Source organism: Argopecten irradians, chromosome 11 (genome assembly GCF_041381155.1).
Source record: "Argopecten irradians isolate NY chromosome 11, Ai_NY, whole genome shotgun sequence".
NCBI lineage: Eukaryota > Metazoa > Mollusca > Bivalvia > Pectinida > Pectinidae > Argopecten > Argopecten irradians.
The window spans coordinates 8,951,108-8,973,725 of record NC_091144.1 but is presented as its reverse complement, the minus strand read 5'-3'; the positions used below and the strand labels follow the sequence as shown (position 1 = coordinate 8,973,725).

Sequence of the window (22,618 nt, the reverse complement as noted above, 5' to 3'; positions counted from 1 at the left end):
AGGATCGGCCGATCAGATGCAGCGAATCCAACACCAGGCAATGAAATGACACTACTTGTTCAGATTACAACACGACACAGTCTGGGAGTGACGACAAATATATACAAATAATTGTTTACCTGTGAAGAAATTAGAGCAACTTTTATTAACGCAGCTGTTTCTATAAAGTTTGTCTTCAGTAATGTTCACTTGGACAGCTGATTTTCTCTATATTGTTATCTTATTATATTGTATCCTCAGTTATTAAGCACGTACTTGTAGGTGCTTGTCTTAGCGATGTGGTAAATTAAATAATAAAGTTAAACATGGCCGTTTGTAGGTCTAGCTTGGCCAGGGTTCCGCCTCTTGTTATATTCATGCCAATGTTATTCAGGGTTATTATGAGATCTAGTGTATTCTAGTTTGTGTAGAATTACAACTCATGATTGCCTCAAAGAATGTGCTGTAGATTCAAACGCCTAAGGTAGGTGTGCGCTCCAAATGCTTGTATTATATTTCTCTCCCGGAGATATTTTCTCAGGTGATCTACCTCCAAACAATGTTAGAGGTTATTAGCACGACGTAGACACTTTTGATCATTACGTCAGTACTCGATATTGCACATCAGAAGTTTCTCTAGCTATCGAGATCTAACTATTATTGGATTTCAGTTGATCATGAGCTGGTCAGCATTTCAAATAATGTCACGATTTGTCTCAGGAAGATTCGCAAGCTGGGCCCGTTACTCTTTTCAATTTTATCCTGGTATTAATGATGGGGTTCTTTCTTTATGTAATTCCGTTGAAAAAACCCTGAGTAATGATAATAGGGACCTTTTCATTATGATTCAGTAAACGAGAAAATATTAGTTACGGATAAAATTTGTCTGCAAAACGTCCATGCTTTCACTTTGTTGTTTTTCATTTCCACGTTAGAGAGTTCGATTAAGGGTACATAACTCTTCAATATATCATTGATTGCCTGTGGCAGGTCTATCGGAACATCATTTTTTGTTTGATAAGTCAACGTGTGCACAATGGGGACAACCCATACGTCATCGGAAGGGATATCGGGCACACAAAAACAATGAAAAAACGCCCGCTTCAAGATGAAAAGCGGCTAAAATTATCACATAAAAGCAATGCATCTTCTAAATCTATTGTGCGTCAAAGACAGTGTGTTGTTAGAGGACTCTGTGAAAACTATTTGAAAATCTCAAACTAGCTCAAATAATGCAAACATCCTCGACACAATATTTTTCGACAGCAGGATATCGTCACATTTTTTCACAAACACGTTATATAGTTGTAAATAAACAAATTTTGCTGTCACAAAACTGTCCCGTTTACTAAAGTGTAATATCTGAATGTTGAAAGAAAATATTTCAATCGTTATATCTGCTAGTGGACAAACATAGACGGTGCTTTATTAGAAATTATAAAAGGGATATTGGTCACACTTAGAACTTTAGGGGTAACGGTCACATCCAAAGTAACTAAAACTGAATATAACAGCATTGTACATGTAGTCGTTATTTAAGAAGCATGCGACTCCAGTGGATACGCGCAAAAAATACCTTTATTGAATTTATCTGATCTTGAAGACGACTTTTAACCCACATATCAGCAAATGGTTGGCGAGCTATTGAAATCGCCCTTTCGTCCATTGCTCGACATCCGTCCGTTTTTTGTTTTGACAGCGTGGCTATCGGTCACAATTTATTCACTGAAAATATGTCAAGTGTAAATTTCGTAACTTTATTGTTATTTACTGATATAAATTACCTTATATTTCAAAGTAGTAACTATAGTTCATTTTTATCCGCTTCAAAAGTGACGTACCTGTATAATTGGCGTTTTGTTGTTTTTGAAAAGAATGTCGTTCACATGGTAACGGTCAAATCCAAAGTTTTTGAAATGGTTTTGTCGCTTCGTAAATGATTGCTGAAATATTGCAGCTTGGTTTTCCTTATCTAATCATTCAAGAGGAAATACCACCGAGATACATGAAACATCATTAAACTATTATCGTAACTGTTTTTTTTTGCTGAATACTTTGGTTATTCGTACACTGTATATTGTTTTGTTTTTGTCTATACATGTATTTGTACATACCCATTTGTTCTTGCATTGCCTTTGCATGGAATGCTTGCTGAAGCAAAGTGGAACTGGGGCAACCCTTACCAAGACAAATTACATCTCCACGTAGTACCATTGTACTAATTTGAAGTACGTTTCACTGTGTTAAAGTAATTAGAATTTAAAAACTTCGCAATGACAATATATAAGAAACTACATAAAACTTAAAGATGTAAAGGCATCCGATGTAAACAAAAGGAAAACCACACTGATCTATAAGCAACAGAGATACGTGAATACATGATAGACAGGATCACTGAGGGTTTTTAGCTGATAGCGTTTGTACAGTTCTTCATGACAGTTCACTGATAGTTTCTCCAAAGATTTTCAACTCAATAATTTGCTTTATACAAATAAACACACTATAACGGTTGAAAAGGTAAATAGAATATATCTTAACAACAATATCACAAAATGATCATACGCAAACAAATTATAAAAGCAAATCAGTCGATAACAAGAGGCCCAGGAAATATCGTGACGTCTACCATTGGATTTGCAAATTAGTCAATTTGATATGTGGGTCCAATATCTTTAGCGCTTCATGTTGAATTAGCCGATGTCCAGTTGGCATTCATGCTCCCCTAATTGTCAACTGGACGCATTTTTCATTTGATAACAATTGTATGATAACATTTAAAGATATTTGCATATCTAAGGAAAAAAGCAATATCGTTAAGGACGAAACAACTATAGTTAATGTGATCGATGGCACACAAATTATGACGTTACACGAAAAAAGGCGGATAGCAGATCATGCAACCCTGAATGTCAAATGCACTTGGTAAGTATAAATAGTGGGGTTGCAGTGAAAAAGTAAATATATTCTACATGTATATGAATGCTATTAAGCACCGTGGAAGTCAAAATTTCCAAGATAGCCAAATATTCAATATTTTGTAATATTATCTGTCCCAAAAATGAGCATTAATAAATACAACCCTATGACATAAATGAATATCAAAATATCTATATCAAACAAGATATTTGATAATTGTATGTCTACATGGCAACGAACTTCAAGTTGTCGACTACCGTGCTTTAATTGGTGCATTATGCACAACAATGGTAAAGAGAGAGATAGTACTTATAAAATTCCAGAAGGTCCCATTAAGTACATAAATATGGGTAATAAACTCCTATATGAAAACCAAAGATGACTACCAGTTGGCCATTGTGTCAATGGATCGGTCCCAAAATGAAATATGCATAACTATGCTCACATGTGGAATTTGAACCATAGCAGCAAGTTCAACTATTAGAATCAAGAAAGATGACTTTTCTAAAACATGGAATTTAAAATAGATTCTTAATACACTCTGGCAAATACATGTATTTGTATCGAAAACAAATGATGTTTTTTTGTTTCCCATCTCGATTTCTGATGGATCCCGAATATTTTTATACATAATTGGATCTACATATGAAACCCCTCCAGTAATTTCAGAGAAATAACAGAAACAAAAGACGGATGGATGACAATGGGGGGAAAGGTTTTTCATAGCTCGCCAACCATTTGCTGATAATCGGTTAAAAAGTCATCTTTCAAGATCAGATAAATTCAATAAAAGTGTATTGGCGCTTTTCCACTGGAGTTGCATGAATGCGTAAATAACGACTACATGTACAATGCTGTAATATTCAGTTTTCGTAATATTGGATGTGACCGTTACCCACTAAAGTTCTAAGTGTGACCGATATCACTTTCATAATTTTCTAATTAAGCACCGTCTATGTTTCTCCACTAGAAGATATAATGAATGAAATATTTTCTTTCAATAGTCATATATTACATATTAGTAAATGGGGCGGTTTTGTGGCAGCAAAATTTATTTTTTTACAACTTGTTACGTTTTATTGAATAAAATGTGACCGATATCCCTGCTGTCGAAAAATATTGTGTCGAGGTGTTTGCATTATCTGAGCTAGTTTTGACGATATCTAATAATTTCACAGAGTCTCTAACAATACACTGTCTTTGACGCGCGATAGGTTAAGAAGATGCATTGCTTTTATGTCATAAATTTCAGCCGCTTTTCATCTTGAAGCGGGCGTTTTTTTTCATTGTTTTTGTGTGCCCGATATCACTTCCGATGACGTAGGTTGTCCCCATTGGTGTGGGTCTGGAAAGAACATACAATGCGTTGTCGTATAATCAACAGCCTCTGACAATGTCTTGTAATATCCGTTCAGGTTTGCGTCAGTGCAGTCGACATGCTACCAACAAAATAATTTCTCATGATAAAGCACAATGAATATTTACATATGCCCTTATATAGTCAATAGGAGGGGAGTTGCGTTCAAATTTTCTAGCTGATACATATATATGAGTTTTCTTAACGGTTTTGACATTTTGTTTGTTTGTTTTCAATCTCACCTGAGTGTTACTGAAAAAAGCCTTATGTTCGAAATTATTTCAATCTTACCTTGTTAAATATGTCGTTTATGTTGTGTGTTCTTGCAATATTGATATATGTTTCATACTACCTAACTGGTCTGCCTGGCTTCGGTCTGTTAGTTACACGAGTTCGTCGCTTGACCATCTTGAAAAGTTCTATAATCATCGATGCTAAGTTGGCCTTTTCCTTAAAGCTTACAATGCAAGTTAAAAATATACATTTGATATTTAAAAAATAATTAGTTATTTGCAAGGACGTATATGACTTCCTTGGTTATTAGTGAAAATATTTTTTTTATTTTTTTTTATTATTTTTTTTAATCTCAAATGTTTAACTTTTTAACTTGCATTTTCAGCTTTAATGTTGCTTTTTAATCCTCATATGTTTGGTTGTGGTTTGGCGGGTTCCTCTTTACTATTGACACAAATCCCCGCATGTCTATTTACAGTTCCTTGGTCCTTATTTTATACCATACTTGTTATGTCTCATATTCTTAATTAAAAATTGAATACTGTCTTTTTTTGCTTTTTTTTCTTTTTTTTTTTAAGTCTCACAGTCTCAAAAATTCATGAAGTAATATTTTTTTTCCCATTTGTGTTCCAATTATTTCCTGGGAAATTCGACAGTAATACCGTTGTCAAGTCGACATTCAGTACCAGTGTCAAAGCATTATACCTTCGTGTCACGCCAAGGACCTGGCATTCATATCCCGCTCTACAGATTGACGTCAGTGGATGTTATGACGTCAAAGAAAATGGTAAAGAACGAGGACTCGGGCACGTATTGATAATTTTAGACAGTGTAAATGGTTAACAGAATACATTCCGTATCTTGAATTTTATTAAGTGGTAAAATTATATGACATTCTAAAGATGGGAAATATAATTTGTAAACATACCTGTATATTGTATATGTCACGAAGTTTAAAGCAACGAATTACGCAATTATCCGAATAGACACAGAAGAATCTACATATTTAGCGTCTGTGTGTTTCAATTCCTGGATTAAACTCATTGTCGTTAATCAGCATACAAATGAGTCTTGTCTCGTCTTGGAAACAGTTCAGTTACCTTTGCAATTTTTTCCCTTTGAGAAACATCATTTACCATAGCGAATCATCTACAAAAATAACAATAACGTAATATAATGGTGTCAGGTACTAAACTCCTTTTGGAAATTTGTTTTTGGAAAAAAAAATAATATATGAAAGCATTTAAGGCTCTGGTGACTTTTTTTCTTATATAGATTTTTGGAAATAAGAATGCATACCAAAATTAAAGATGTAATAATTTAAAAAACTAATAGGATGATGTGCTTGATTTTGAGCTATAATCAATCCAAATCATCTGTAGTCGGCCCATGACCATCCATAGGGACCCAAATTGGACAAATCCTCCTTTTGTGTAATGGAAAATTCTACAAGCAAAATTGCAACTTGCTATTAAATTGAGGACAAATTAGGTTTTGAAAATACACATACAAACTATTCATTAAATAACGCTATTCTTGTGCAGATTAGAAAACAAAAATACGAGTTGGGATGCGTATCGTGATGAAGCGGGGGATTGCGACAAGGATGGAGACTATGGTCCACGTTATACTATTTGAATCTTCATCGACGATCTCACTGTTCGATCTTATCTTAATCTAACTCTGGTGCCCCACCTTATATGCTTTAACATTGTTTGGTATCCCTTACACCTTGCAGATGACATCACCATTTACTCGCCTTGTCAACCCGCGCTCCTTACAGTTTATATACTTACACTATAATGTCAGGATTATTCAATACAGTGGGAATTCTCACTTCAGTACTACCAAAAGCTGTACCAGGCTCTTTGGTGGTCGATTCGATAAGGATATTTTTCAATGGAGATTAGGTGGAGTAGAACTGGGAAATGAAGGATAACCATAAACACCTTGGAATACCTATAATCTAACATCATGTCGTGTACAAAAAAGATTGAAAAGAGCTATAAAAAGGGACGCGCATCGCTGTTTACTATACTCGTATTGAAGCAAACGACTGTAAAGTAAACCTCACTACACCTCAACATTATTAGGCGGGATCTAGGGTAGGCGGGGGGGGGGGGGGTCCACGTGCACCCCCCCCCCCCCCCCCCCCCCCCCCAACATAACGAACCAACACACAATGTTTTTCTGAAGCCTTATGACCCACTAATAACGAAATCGAGAGGTAACATTGTATAAACTGGGATGAACTTCCGGTTATGACGTCATCAAGATGGCCGCCATCTCGAATTTCACTAAAAATTGAAAAATAGTCATAGCATTGACATTTTTCAACCGAAGAAGACAAATGAGGCATCAAAATGACCACAATAGAACAACAAATACATATCAGGACCATATAATCCAATATATGTAGTTATTTCTACGCAGGAAATGAAAAAATCGGATTTTAAGCTCAAAAATGGTAATTTTTTAGCAAATTTTTCATATTTGGCTTGACGCAGCAAAAATGTTTGCCAACAGCAAACTATTATTTCTAATCAGTTATTTGACCTCTTATCAATCAGTAAAAACAACACCAACAAAAAAAAACAATGTTAACATTGTATAAGCTCCGGTTATGACGTCATCAAGATGGCCGCCATCTCGAATTTCACTAACAATTGAAAAATAGTCATAACATTAACATTTTTCAACCGAAGTAGACAAATGAGGTATCAAAATGATCATAATAGAACAACAAATTCATATCGGGACCACATAATTCAATATATGTAGTGATTTCTACGTAGGAAATGAAAAAATCGGATTTTAAGCTCAAAAATGATAATTTTTTAGCAAATTTTTTATAATTTGGCTTGACGCAGCAAAAATGTTTACCAACAGCAAACTGTTATTCGTAAACAGTTATTTGACCTCTAATCACTCAGTAAAACAATAAAATATATAGAGATACAAAAAAAGAATTATTGTTTATACCATCATTAAGTTTACAAAAAATCACCGGGTGCGTATACTGGGTATATGCTATTTTTTTAACTCCAAACCGCTGACACTACAGTTTCCTGGTGTAATTATAAGTTTCCTTAAATAAGTTTGACTATTGGCGATTTATAAAGTATGAAACATGAATTTTAAAGTTGACAGAATATCCAAGTAGGACAAGTCACAGTTTCGTTTCGATTTCCTATGCACAGTATTAAGCAAAATGTCAGATGGTTACCACAATGTCACATATTTCTTTCACTGGTTCTCAATTATAACCATTATCATTGTGCGTGCTTTCCCCGCCTCACCGCACTATCCTCTGACGTGACTCGGCATGTCTGGTAGCTGGTATATGCAGTCCGAATCGGAGTAATCGAGATAGCCGTATACAATTCGTCGAAAGCCAGAGCATCGTCTCTTCGATGAGCTGTCGATGAGCTACATTACCAGTGGTGTTCTAGCCTGTCATCTTTCATGGCCCATCCACGGCCAGAGTTTATATCAGGAACAACAGGTCCAGAGATGTGGGATCTCCATCAGATTCTAACATATCGTATATGCTGTCTCAGACCTCTCAGGAAATTACACAAGATCAAGATTCTTCGAATGGTGGAATGATTAGCACCATTCATCAACCTTGTGGACACTCGTGCGACTATAGATGGCACAGGTGATATCCTCGAGAGGTCTTTAATGAGGTCATAAATGTTAAATGTTTTTCATTGGTCAGGCTTTCCCATCTCCCTTGAAGGTACTGGTTGTGTCGCATCTGGTGTATGCGTGATACACCATTGAAGACTCTCCAGAAAAAGTTCTCTCTACAGTGCTCTTCAGACTTGGCAAAGAAAGGAACTTCACTGTAGACCTCATTTATGACCTCAAAGAATTCACCTGTGCCATCTATGGTCACTGAGGGTTCACAAGAATGAGGAATTGTGCTTCATACGAATTAAGGAGAAGCAACTCAACCCTTCGCAGAATGTGGCTCTGGTGTCTTTTCCATCCTACCGGAGAGGTCTGGAACATCATATACGATATGTGAATCACTAGGTTGAAAAACAGGATGAGCTCCCATATCCGCGAACCCGTATGTTTCTTGTTGTTACCTCTGGCCATGGACGGTTGACAAATTGGAACCACTATGGTAAACCGGTAAGGTAATGTCACATCAGCACATCAGTTCATCGACACTCTGGCGAGAAAGCACGCACAAATCGATAATGCTTATCATTAAGAACTATTGAAAGAAATATGTGATACTGCAGTAACCAATTGACATTTCCTTACGTGACTATACACAGAAATAAAGTTAACGGTGGATGCGCTATTATAATACACACCAGGAAACTGTACTGTCAGCGGTTTGGAGTTAAAAAAATAGCATATACCCAGTATACGCACCCGGTGATATTTTTGCCAATGTAAACTTAATGATAGTATAAACAATAATTCTTTTTTTGTATCTCTATATATTTTATTGTTTTACTGGGTGATTAGAGGTCAAATAACTGAACGATTAATAGTTTGCTGTTGGTAAACATTTTTGCTGCTTCAAAAAAAATTATCATTTTTGAGCTTAAAATCCGATTTTTTCATTTCCTACCTAGAAATCACAACATATATTGAATTATGTGGTCCCGATATGAATTTGTTGTTCTATTATGGTCATTTTGATACCTCATTTGTCTACTTCGGTTGAAAAATGTTAATGTTATGACTATTTTTCAATTGTTAGTGAAATTCGAGATGGCGACCATCTTGATGACGTCATAATCGGAGCTTATACAATGTTCACATTGGTTTTTTTTGTTGGTGTTGTTTTTACTGATTGATAAGAGGCCAAATAACTGATTAGAAATAATAGTTTGCTGTTGGCAAACATTTTTGCTGCGTCAAGCCAAATATGAAAAATTTGCTTAAAAATTACCATTTTTGAGCTTAAAATCAGATTTTTTCATTTCTTGCGTAGAAATAACTACATATATTAGATTATATGGTCCTGATATGTATTTGTTGTTCTATTGTGGTCATGTTGATGCCTCATTTGTCTTCTTCGGTTGAAAAATGTCAATGCTATGACTATTAATGACTGTTAGTGAAATCCGAGACGGCGGCCATCTTGATGACGTCATAACCGGAAGTTCATCCCAGTTTATACAATATTTACCTCTCGCTTTCGTTATCAGTGGGTCATAAGGCTTCAGAAAAACATTGTGTTGGTACGTTAAGTCCCCTTAGATCCCGGCCTAATATGTGTAGGTGTAGTGAGGTTTATTTACAGTCGTTTGCTCCAATACCGAGTATAGCAAACAGCGATGCGCGTCCATTTTATAGCTCTTTTCAATCTTTTTTGTACATGACATGTTGTTAGATATAGGTATTCCAAGGTGTTCATGGTTATCCTTCATTTCCAGTTCTACTCACCTAATCTCCATTGAAAAATATCCTTATCGAATCGACCACCAAAGACCATGATACAGCTGTTGGTAGTACTGAACGAGAATTCCACTGTATTGAATAATCCTGACATATATTAAGCATATACTGTAAGGAGCGCGGTGACAGGGCGAGTAAGTTGATGTCATCTGCAAGTGTAGGGTTACCACAATGTAAAGCATTAAGTGGGGCACCACAGATTTAGATTTAGATAAGTCGTTCAGGAGATCGTCGATGAAGATCAAATAGTATAAAACGTGGACATAGTCCCACCTTGTCGCAATCCCCGCTTCATCTCGATCCATCTCGATTTGTTTCCATTGCAAAGAATAGCGCTTTTAATGAATAGTTTATGTGATTTTCAAAACCTAATTGTCTCAATTTATAGCAAGTTGCAATTTTGCTTGTAGAATTTTCCATACACAAAGGAGGAGTGTCAATTTGGGTCCTATGGTGGTCATGGCCGATACGCATTATTTTTTTTTGTTTACAGATACAGATGATTTGATTGATTATAGCTCAAAATCATCAAGCACATCATCCTATTAGTTTTTAAATTATTACATCTTTAATTTTGGTATGCATTCCTATTTCCAAAAATCTATATAAGAAAAAAAAGTCACCGGAGCCTTAAATGCTTTCATATATTATTATTATTATTATTATTATCTTTTTTTTCCAAAAACAAATTTCCAAAAGGTGTTTAGTACCTGATACCATTATATTACGTTATTGTTATTTTTGTATATGATTCGCTATGGTAAATGATGTTTTCTCAAAGGGAAAAATTGCAAAGGTAACTGAACTGTTTCAAAGACAGACGAGACAAGACTCATTTTTATGCTGATTACCGACAATGAGTTTAATCCAGGAATTGAAACACACAGACGCTAAATATGTAGATCTTCTGTGTCTATTCGGATAATTGCGTAATTCGTTGCTTTAAACTTCGTGACATATACAATATACAGGTACGTTTACAAATTATATTTCCCATCTTTAGAATGTCATCAAATTTTACCACTTAATAAAATTCAAGATACGGAATGTATTCTGTAAACCATTTACACTGTCTTTTCGTTCATTCTCCACTAATTTGCATGTTTTCAGAAATGAAAACATAAAATATGAAAATTGAAAACAAAGTTCTTATGTATTGTCATTTGTTTGGCAAATATCTCTTCTTTTTAAATCCAAAAGGGCTGGCTCCTATCTTTACTCAAAGAAAAGTTATAATTGTTACAGTCAACCATCATATTTTGGTAAAGAATAGTTACGTGACTTTGTTAAAATGAACTAAATTGAGGTTTGTCATTAGAAATGCCACAAAATAAACACTTTAACTGAATTTTTGCTTTGGTTTTGGACTTTTCTTTCCATTCAAAGCCATTTGTCCGTCTCGAAAGCAACTTGTCTTTATCAATTGCAGTTATGAAAAGTTCATTTGTGAATATTGGTTTGTATGATTCATAAGTGTGTCCGAATAGTTTCATATAAAAATAGTACAAAAGTATTTTGTTTCTATATTTTTCCTTATTATCAAACTGTACCTTTATCTGCATCAGTACATGTCAGTAATTTTGTATTCGTATAAATCACAAATTTCTGTATAGGACATTAAAATCCTGCTTTAAACAGTAACGTATATGTCACAAACATACTTAATATATGACTGTAGAAATCTGACAGGATTATTATGTTTTTCTGTTTCATAAATTCGTCAAAATGCATTAAAGAAAACGTACTTTTCAGCGATTTCACTTCTCTGCAATACTTTAGATGATTTTTGCCTAAATTAGTAGCGATAACGTATCTGTTCTCTTGGTATATGTCTTTATGAAGTATTAGAAAATAAACGAATTCAATAACACGAATCTGCTTCAAAACTTGTAGTCAAAACTACAACATCAAATTATCAAACGATAGATCAAAACTATTGAAAGCGGCGTCGATGAAGAGATGATTATGTTTCTACCATATTGGTAACGTATCTGTCTACACCGATTCCCATTGACTGCGGATGGTTTCAGCGTTCTTGTCATTTAATTGGGAAAAAACGACCCGCACGGCTGACAGGTAGATGTGATAACTCATCATGATAAACAGTTCGTCTGAATATTGGCCAACGAAACCTCACTTGTCCTTTGTTGATGTTTTTGACATGAAGCAAAGGAATAATTCATTCTCATTGTCCTCGCCTTCCTTCACCTGAGAAACGTATCAGTCTCCGTCATACTTGATTGCCACAAACAACCCTAAACTTACATTTTCTGACCATATCTAGTCTGAAACAAATTGCTACAAATGAAACCAAGTTCACTCAAATTAAGGTTTACGTACAAAAGCACAGATCCGTTACCAAATATGACAGGTACGTTACCAAATAAACAGATACGTTATTTCATGTTTATATATCACATTACCGTATCATTAGTATAACAAACACTAACAATATCTGGCTATAAAATGAATTATATAAATGTATTTGAATTAGTCGATGTAACAGTATTTTTACACTAAATATTAGAGTTAACAGTACATCTTTCATCAAACAGATACGTGATCTTTTATACCAGATACGTTACTATTTTGATATGTGAGTTATACATTTAACAATTAATTATATACCTAATAGCTTAATCAATACAGCTATAACTAGTGTTAGAAATCACGTTATTATTATCAGAAATGCATATATATGTTACTATGTACAGGTATATACTAAAGGAAAGTAAAGGTTTTTCTTATTTCGAGTTTCCCAACACTGGCAACACAACGAATCTTCCCGCTTGTAAACTATGGACAAACTCTCGGACACTTGCCACGTGGTTAAGCTAATTTCGAATGTTTTATGACAAGCGTGAGAATTTCTGTCGATATCGGTATTTTTCCATAACGTATCTGTCGGTAACGTACTGACCGACACTAACCCCTCTCATCATTTAAATGACACCGTGTGACTTGTCGACCAAACCACAAACATTGTAACACTTAGTATTCTATACTTTTCAAACTGTGATGTGAATTTATCTCTGTGGGAAAGTGGCATCTTAGGTAATCAAGTACATAGTAGTAACGTATCTGTTGATGTCGTTGCGTAACATGTATATTTTCAAGATTAGATCGCACCTGTCCATTTAATTGTTAATGGATGTGTCCTTGTCATAAAGGTAAAAGTTAGTATACAGATTAAAGTTCATTATCACGGAGAAAACGTGGACATTTGATAATACATTAATTGTGTATATGATTTTATTTGTTTGTGACAATGATAAAATTAGTTACATCAAAAATATCTAAGCATTTTGTGTGCCAATACTTGTCTATTCTCATTGCGTATGCTAATATCTATGATATGATAGAAAAAAATGTAACATTTACCCATTTCCTTAGTCACAGTTGATTTATGAAATACATTATAGCTTAAGAGGACAGTCGAAATTCGTCACGAGAGCCATATTTAATGTGATGATGAGAAAAATCTTAATTGGTCAGAGGAACAACACTTCACTATTTTCGAAGATCAATCAATATATTTTACGTGTGAAACAAACATGATATACAAACATGGTTTTTAAGTCCCGATATTGATAGAGGACACTAAATAATGGAATTTGTACATTTAGTTGAGAATGAACGTTTTATCAATACGTGCCCGAGTCCTCGTTCATTACCATTTTCTTTGACGTCATAACATCCACTGACGTCAATCTGTAGAGCGGGATATGAATGCCAGGTCCTTGGCGTGACACGAAGGTATAATGCTTTGACACTGGTACTGAATGTCGACTTGACAACGGTATTACTGTCGAAATTCCCAGGAAATAATTGGAACACAAATGGAAAAAAATATTACTTCATGAATTTTTGAGACTGTGAGACTTCAAAAAAAAAGAAAAAAGGAAAAAAAGACAGTATTCAATTTTTAATTAAGAATATGAGACATAACAAGTATGGTATAAAATAAGGACCAAGGAACTGTAAATAGACATGCGGGGATTTGTGTCAATAGTAAAGAGGAACCCGCCAAACCACAACCAAACATATGAGGATTAAAAAGCAACATTAAAGCTGAAAATGCAAGTTAAAAAGTTAAACATTTGAGATTAAAAATAATAATAAAAAAAATAATAAAAAAATATTTTCACTAATAACTAATTATTTTTTAAATCTCAAATGTATATTTTTAACTTGCATTGTAAGCTTTAAGGAAAAGGCCAACTTAGCATCGATGATTATAGAACTTTTCAAGATGGTCAAGAGACGAACTCGTCTAACAGACCGAAGCCAGGCAGACCAGGTAGGTACAGTAGTATGAAACATATATCAATATTGCAAGAACACACAACATAAACGACATATTTAACAAGGTAAGATTGAAATAATTTCGAACATAAGGCTTTTTTCAAGTAACACTCAGGTGAGATTGAAAACAAAATGTCAAAACCGTTAAGAAAACTCATATATATGTATCGGCTAGAAAATTTGAACGCAACTCCCCTCCCATTGACTATATAAGGGCATGTGCTTTATCATGAGAACTTATTTTGTTGGTAGCATGTCGACTGCACTGACGCAAACCTGAACGGATATTACAAGACATTGTCAGAGGATGTTGATTATACGACAACGCATTGTATGTTCTTTCCAGACCCACACGTGACTTATCAAACAAAAATGATGTTCCGATAGACCTGCCACAGGCAATCAATGATATATTGAAGAGTTATGTACCCTTAATCGAACTCTCTAACGTGGAAATGAAAAACAACAAAGTGAAAGCATGGACGTTTTGCAGACAATTTTATCCGTAACTAATATTTTCTCGTTTACGAATCAAAATGAAGGTCCCTATTATCATTACTAGGGTTTCAACGGAATTACATAAAGAAAGAACCATCATTACCAGGTAAAATTGAAAAGGTAACGGGCCCAGCTTGGCGAATCTTCTGAGACAAATCGTGACATATTTGATGCTGACCAGCTCATGATCAACTGAGAAAATATCTCGGGAGAGAAATATACAAGCATTTGGATCGCACACTACCTTAGCGTTGATTACAGCACATTCTTTGAGCTATCATGAGTTGTAATTCATACACAAACTAGATTACACTAGATCTCATAATTAACCTGTAAACAGTGCATGAATTAAAAGGAGGCGGAACCCTGGCCTAGCTAGACCTACACGGCCATGGTTAACTTGATTATGTACTTTACCACATCGCTAAACACACCTACATGTACGTGCTAATACTGGTTACAATATATAAGATACAATATAGAGAAAATCAGCTGTCCATGTAACATTACTGTAGACAAATTTTATAGAACCGCTGCGTTAATAATTGTGCTCTAATTTCTTCACAGGTAAACAAGTATTTGTATATGTTGTCGGCACCAGACTGGGTCGTGTTGTAATCTGAACAAGTAGGTCATTCATGGCTGGTGTTGATTACTGCACTGTTCTGCCATCCTGGGAATTTGACAAAGACCCTGCATGCATTGTCTCCTACCAATTTGACAGCATTGACGGGTAAGTTGTTGTTATATTTTCAGCACCAACTGCATTGCAATATTTTCTATACGTTAAAGAAAGGCCAAAAAAAATGTCTGTTTAGGCAGAAACATATATACATAGAAATTGGCAACTTCGCCATTTTTACGATAGGCAGATGTACCTCTGTATTAGCTGCGATGACGTAGCTCTGAACGACGGACGGAAGATTTCTGACAGATGGTCGTCGTCAGAGCTACGATTCCGTCCCATTGACCGTAGTGTTGCAAAACATCCAGCGGTGAAAATGTTGCATTTCACGTGTGTCATGTGATTTTGTAATTAAATTCAACGATATCAAACATTTTAAACATAAAACGATTACTTATTTACCAACCTCCATGTCTAAATTATGTTTTAAAGCAGTTTTGACTGGCTCACATCTCCGACACGGCTCACTTGGCCGCCATGATGCTTTTCGTTAGAAAGTCTCGCGCTCCAAATATGGCAACTAGTACCATATATTGAATGACCTACAAATTTTCACTACGAAAGAAATATAATGTCACAAAGTTTTTAACATGAATTTTAAATATTCTTTTTCGCTAAATTATAAGTAATACTTACATTTGTTCAGTTCCACCATGTTTATTCTGAGTTTGTTGGCTTTTAAAACTTTTAAACATATTTTACCTGTTTAGCGTTTCATTTCGTCACGGTTTCCGGTAAATCAAACATGGCGGCGTATTTGAACAGAATTATACATGTGCTGTGTTTGCCTTGGATTTTACCACTAATAGTTGATGAAACATTATAATCGAAAGGTTTGTGAATTGCATATTGATCCTAGTCATCAGAACAATACAGTTACATAAGGATATTACCCGAAAAATATAATTTTATCAGTCTCAAAGTGCGCATGTGGATCACAGCGGGGCTTGCAACACTAGCGGCAACGGGGTGGAATTCATACCCTGCCGGGAACCGGAGTGGAGGCAGGGTATGATTATTCGTTCTACCTCTGTATGTCCCTAGGGGCTTTTAGATAAAATCTTGAATAGTTAAATACAGCAGAATAACTTTGATACGTTATAAAAACTTAAGTAATTTTCAGATGGTTTTGGTACGATTTTGGAAAGAAAAAATAATATTTTAACTTATATATTAATAAAACAAAATGCATTTCCGGTTTTTAATGCCTGATGTTCGAAAAACCTTTCAAAAATCATATCAAATAACATCAATTGGGTAAGCTGATCACATCAAACCATGATATAATGTTTAAACTTTGTGTTGATGCAAAAATAACATGTTTAAAAGAATACACTTAAAAGTAGTTAGCCAAGGGAAAATACCTATAAACTGGAGGTCCCTCTGCCTGTCAACATAGACAAAGAAGGAGTTTCCAATCTCTATGTATATTTGTTTCTGGTTTAGGGTTGCATTGACAAAAAAAGTAGGGTCGGTAGGTCCGGAGAATTTTTTTTAGTGTCTTTCGCTCTATAGTAATTGCCAGAACTGGAGTCTGAGATTGAAATCCTGACTTTTATTATTTTTTTTCATTGAAAAGTGGGTAAAAAAATTAGGGTCGGGGTAAAAAATTAGGGTCAGTTGGGTAACCCTTAACAGACATATTTTTTTTTTGCCTAAATATATTTGGTTTGCAAACTTTTACGACAATCCACTACACAAATTCACACAGTTTGTAAACAAAAATACTTGCATACTCCGATGAAATTTAAAAAAAAGTGACATCAATGCAGCAGCGCTTTTAATAAATTTTCCAGGACTACTTGATAACATAAAATATATAATAAATATGCATGTATGTTTCTGGTTTTAGTAACCAAATACAAATTGACAGAACTGATACAGTTTGACAAAAGTGAATTTTACAGAGTTACTGGAGCCACTTTAACTTACAGTAAATATTAAAATAAAATTATAGAATTCTAAATATTAACTGGGAGTTGAGCGATATCTAATTGCAATGATCATGGAAAGAATTTGCTTAATCAACTTTTGATTATATGGAAGAAGCATTACTCCTAGACATGTATTTCTTTCTGATCAACTAATAATCCTATCATCTGTTTTTAGATTACATGTAATTAACTCTTTCTATTGTACATTTCAGGTCATTGGAAGCGATTGGGACAGACTATATCCCACCTAATAGTTTGATGGACAGTTGTCTGACATTAGAATGTCCCGGTAATGACCAGGTGACTGGAGACGTGGGACCCCCCCCCCCCCCCTTAGATCCCGGCCTAATATGTGTAGGTGTAGTGAGGTTTATTTACAGTCGTTTGCTCCAATACCGAGTATAGCAAACAGCGATGCGCGTCCATTTTATAGCTCTTTTCAATCTTTTTTGTACATGACATGTTGTTAGATATAGGTATTCCAATGTGTTCATGGTTATCCTTCATTTCCAGTTCTACTCCACCTAATCTCCATTGAAAAATATCCTTATCGAATCGACCACCAATTACCATGATACAGCTGTTGGTAGTACTGAACGAGAATTCCCACTGTATTGAATAATCCTGACATATATTAAGCATATACTGTAAGGAGCGCGGTGACAGGGCGAGTAAGGTGATGTCATCTGCAAGTGTAGGGTTACCACAATGTAAAGCATTAAGTGGGGCACCACAGATTTAGATTTAGATAAGTCGTTCAGGAGATCGTCGATGAAGATCAAATAGTATAACGTGGACATAGTCCCACCTTGTCGCAATCCCCGCTTCATCTCGATCCATCTCGATTTGTTTCCATTGCAAAGAATAGCGCTTTTAATGAATAGTTTATGTGATTTTCAAAACCTAATTGTCTCAATTTATAGCAAGTTGCAATTTTGCTTGTAGAATTTTCCATACACAAAGGAGGAGTGTCAATTTGGGTCCTATGGTGGTCATGGCCGATACGCATTATTTTTTTGTTTACAGATACAGATGATTTGATTGATTATAGCTCAAAATCAAGCACATCATCCTATTAGTTTTTAAATTATTACATCTTTAATTTTGGTATGCATTCCTATTTCCAAAAATCTATATAAGAAAAAAAGTCACCGGAGCCTTAAATGCTTTCATATATTATTATTATTATTATTATTATCTTTTTTTTCCAAAAACAAATTTCCAAAAGGTGTTTAGTACCTGATACCATTATATTACGTTATTGTTATTTTTGTATATGATTCGCTATGGTAAATGATGTTTCTCAAAGGGAAAAATTGCAAAGGTAACTGAACTGTTTCAAAGACAGACGAGACAAGACTCATTTTTATGCTGATTACCGACAATGAGTTTAATCCAGGAATTGAAACACACAGACGCTAAATATGTAGATCTTCTGTGTCTATTCGGATAATTGCGTAATTCGTTGCTTTAAACTTCGTGACATATACAATATACAGGTACGTTTACAAATTATATTTCCCATCTTTAGAATGTCATCAAATTTTACCACTTAATAAAATTCAAGATACGGAATGTATTCTGTAAACCATTTACACTGTCTTTTCGTTCATTCTCCACTAATTTGCATGTTTTCAGAAATAAAAACATAAAATATGAAAATTGAAAACAAAGTTCTTATGTATTGTCATTTGTTTGGCAAATATCTCTTCTTTTTAAATCCAAAAGGGCTGGCTCCTATCTTTACTCAAAGAAAAGTTATAATTGTTACAGTCAACCATCATATTTTGGTAAAGAATAGTTACGTGACTTTGTTAAAATGAACTAAATTGAGGTTTGTCATTAGAAATGCCACAAAATAAACACTTTAACTGAATTTTTGCTTTGGTTTTGGACTTTTCTTTCCATTCAAAGCCATTTGTCCGTCTCGAAAGCAACTTGGTCTTTATCAATTGCAGTTATGAAAAGTTCATTTGTGAATATTGGTTTGTATGATTCATAAGTGTGTCCGAATAGTTTCATATAAAAATAGTACAAAAGTATTTTGTTTCTATATTTTTCCTTATTATCAAACTGTACCTTTATCTGCATCAGTACATGTCAGTAATTTTGTATTCGTATAAATCACAAATTACTGTATAGGACATTAAAATCCTGCTTTAAACAGTAACGTATATGTCACAACATACTTAATATATGACTGTAGAAATCTGACAGGATTATTATGTTTTTCTGTTTCATAAATTCGTCAAAATGCATTAAAGAAAACGCACTTTTCAGCGATTTCACTTCTCTGCAATACTTTAGATGATTTTTGCCTAAATTAGTAGCGATAACGTATCTGTTCTCTTGGTATATGTCTTTATGAAGTATTAGAAAATAAACGAATTCAATAACACGAATCTGCTTCAAAACTTGTAGTCAAAACTACAACATCAAATTATCAAACGATAGATCAAAACTATTGAAAGCGGCGTCGATGAAGAGATGATTATGTTTCTACCATATTGGTAACGTATCTGTCTACACCGATTCCCATTGACTGCGGATGGTTTCAGCGTTCTTGTCATTTAATTGGGAAAAAAACGACCCGCACGGCTGACAGGTAGATGTGATAACTCATCATGATAAACAGTTCGTCTGAATATTGGCCAACGAAACCTCACTTGTCCTTTGTTGATGTTTTTGACATGAAGCAAAGGAATAATTCATTCTCATTGTCCTCGCCTTCCTTCACCTGAGAAACGTATCAGTCTCCGTCATACTTGATTGCCACAAACAACCCTAAACTTACATTTTCTGACCATATCTAGTCTGAAACAAATTGCTACAAATGAAACCAAGTTCACTCAAATTAAGGTTTACGTACAAAAGCACAGATCCGTTACCAAATATGACAGGTACGTTACCAAATAAACAGATACGTTATTTCATGTTTATATATCACATTACCGTATCATTAGTATAACAAACACTAACAATATCTGGCTATAAAATGAATTATATAAATGTATTTGAATTAGTCGATGTAACAGTATTTTTACACTAAATATTAGAGTTAACAGTACATCTTTCATCAAACAGATACGTGATCTTTTATACCAGATACGTTACTATTTTGATATGTGAGTTATACATTTAACAATTAATTATATACCTAATAGCTTAATCAATACAGCTATAACTAGTGTTAGAAATCACGTTATTATTATCAGAAATGCATATATATGTTACTATGTACAGGTATATACTAAAGGAAAGTAAAGGTTTTTCTTATTTCGAGTTTCCCAACACTGGCAACACAACGAATCTTCCCGCTTGTAAACTATGGACAAACTCTCGGACACTTGCCACGTGGTTAAGCTAATTTCGAATGTTTTATGACAAGCGTGAGAATTTCTGTCGATATCGGTATTTTTCCATAACGTATCTGTCGGTAACGTACTGACCGACACTAACCCCTCTCATCATTTAAATGACACCGTGTGACTTGTCGACCAAACCACAAACATTGTAACACTTAGTATTCTATACTTTTCAAACTGTGATGTGAATTTATCTCTGTGGGAAAGTGGCATCTTAGGTAATCAAGTACATAGTAGTAACGTATCTGTTGATGTCGTTGCGTAACATGTATATTTTCAAGATTAGATCGCACCTGTCCATTTAATTGTTAATGGATGTGTCCTTGTCATAAAGGTAAAAGTTAGTATACAGATTAAAGTTCATTATCACGGAGAAAACGTGGACATTTGATAATACATTAATTGTGTATATGATTTTATTTGTTTGTGACAATATAAAATTAGTTACATCAAAAATATCTAAGCATTTTGTGTGCCAATACTTGTCTATTCTCATTGCGTATGCTAATATCTATGATATGATAGAAAAAAATGTAACATTTACCCATTTCCTTAGTCACAGTTGATTTATGAAATACATTATAGCTTAAGAGGACAGTCGAAATTCGTCACGAGAGCCATATTTAATGTGATGATGAGAAAAATCTTAATTGGTCAGAGGAACAACACTTCACTATTTTCGAAGATCAATCAATATATTTTACGTGTGAAACAAACATGATATACAAACATGGTTTTTAAGTCCCGATATTGATAGAGGACACTAAATAATGGAATTTGTACATTTAGTTGAGAATGAACGTTTTATCAATACGTGCCCGAGTCCTCGTTCATTACCATTTTCTTTGACGTCATAACATCCACTGACGTCAATCTGTAGAGCGGGATATGAATGCCAGGTCCTTGGCGTGACACGAAGGTATAATGCTTTGACACTGGTACTGAATGTCGACTTGACAACGGTATTACTGTCGAAATTCCCAGGAAATAATTGGAACACAAATGGAAAAAAATATTACTTCATGAATTTTTGAGACTGTGAGACTTCAAAAAAAAAGAAAAAAGGAAAAAAAGACAGTATTCAATTTTTAATTAAGAATATGAGACATAACAAGTATGGTATAAAATAAGGACCAAGGAACTGTAAATAGACATGCGGGGATTTGTGTCAATAGTAAAGAGGAACCCGCCAAACCACAACCAAACATATGAGGATTAAAAAGCAACATTAAAGCTGAAAATGCAAGTTAAAAAGTTAAACATTTGAGATTAAAAATAATAATAAAAAAAAAAATAAAAAAATATTTTCACTAATAACTAATTATTTTTTAAATCTCAAATGTATATTTTTAACTTGCATTGTAAGCTTTAAGGAAAAGGCCAACTTAGCATCGATGATTATAGAACTTTTCAAGATGGTCAAGCGACGAACTCGTCTAACAGACCGAAGCCAGGCAGACCAGGTAGGTAGTATGAAACATATATCAATATTGCAAGAACACACAACATAAACGACATATTTAACAAGGTAAGATTGAAATAATTTCGAACATAAGGCTTTTTTCAAGTAACACTCAGGTGAGATTGAAAACAAAATGTCAAAACCGTTAAGAAAACTCATATATATGTATCGGCTAGAAAATTTGAACGCAACTCCCCTCCCATTGACTATATAAGGGCATGTGCTTTATCATGAGAACTTATTTTGTTGGTAGCATGTCGACTGCACTGACGCAAACCTGAACGGATATTACAAGACATTGTCAGAGGATGTTGATTATACGACAACGCATTGTATGTTCTTTCCAGACCCACACGTGACTTATCAAACAAAAATGATGTTCCGATAGACCTGCCACAGGTAATCAATGATATATTGAAGAGTTATGTACCCTTAATCGAACTCTCTAACGTGGAA

The 22,618-nt window shown here is 34.5% G+C and overlaps 1 long non-coding RNA gene across 1 annotated transcript; it reads left to right on the top strand.

Annotated features, from left to right (window-relative positions):
* Window positions 1–14,673: 14,673 nt before the first annotated feature.
* Window positions 14,674–19,211, top strand: LOC138334698 (uncharacterized). The gene is made up of 3 exons (XR_011210138.1): window positions 14,674–14,822; window positions 15,284–15,449; window positions 17,548–19,211. It is a non-coding gene; the product is annotated as an uncharacterized lncRNA (long non-coding RNA).
* The last annotated feature ends 3,407 nt before the right edge of the window (window positions 19,212–22,618 follow it).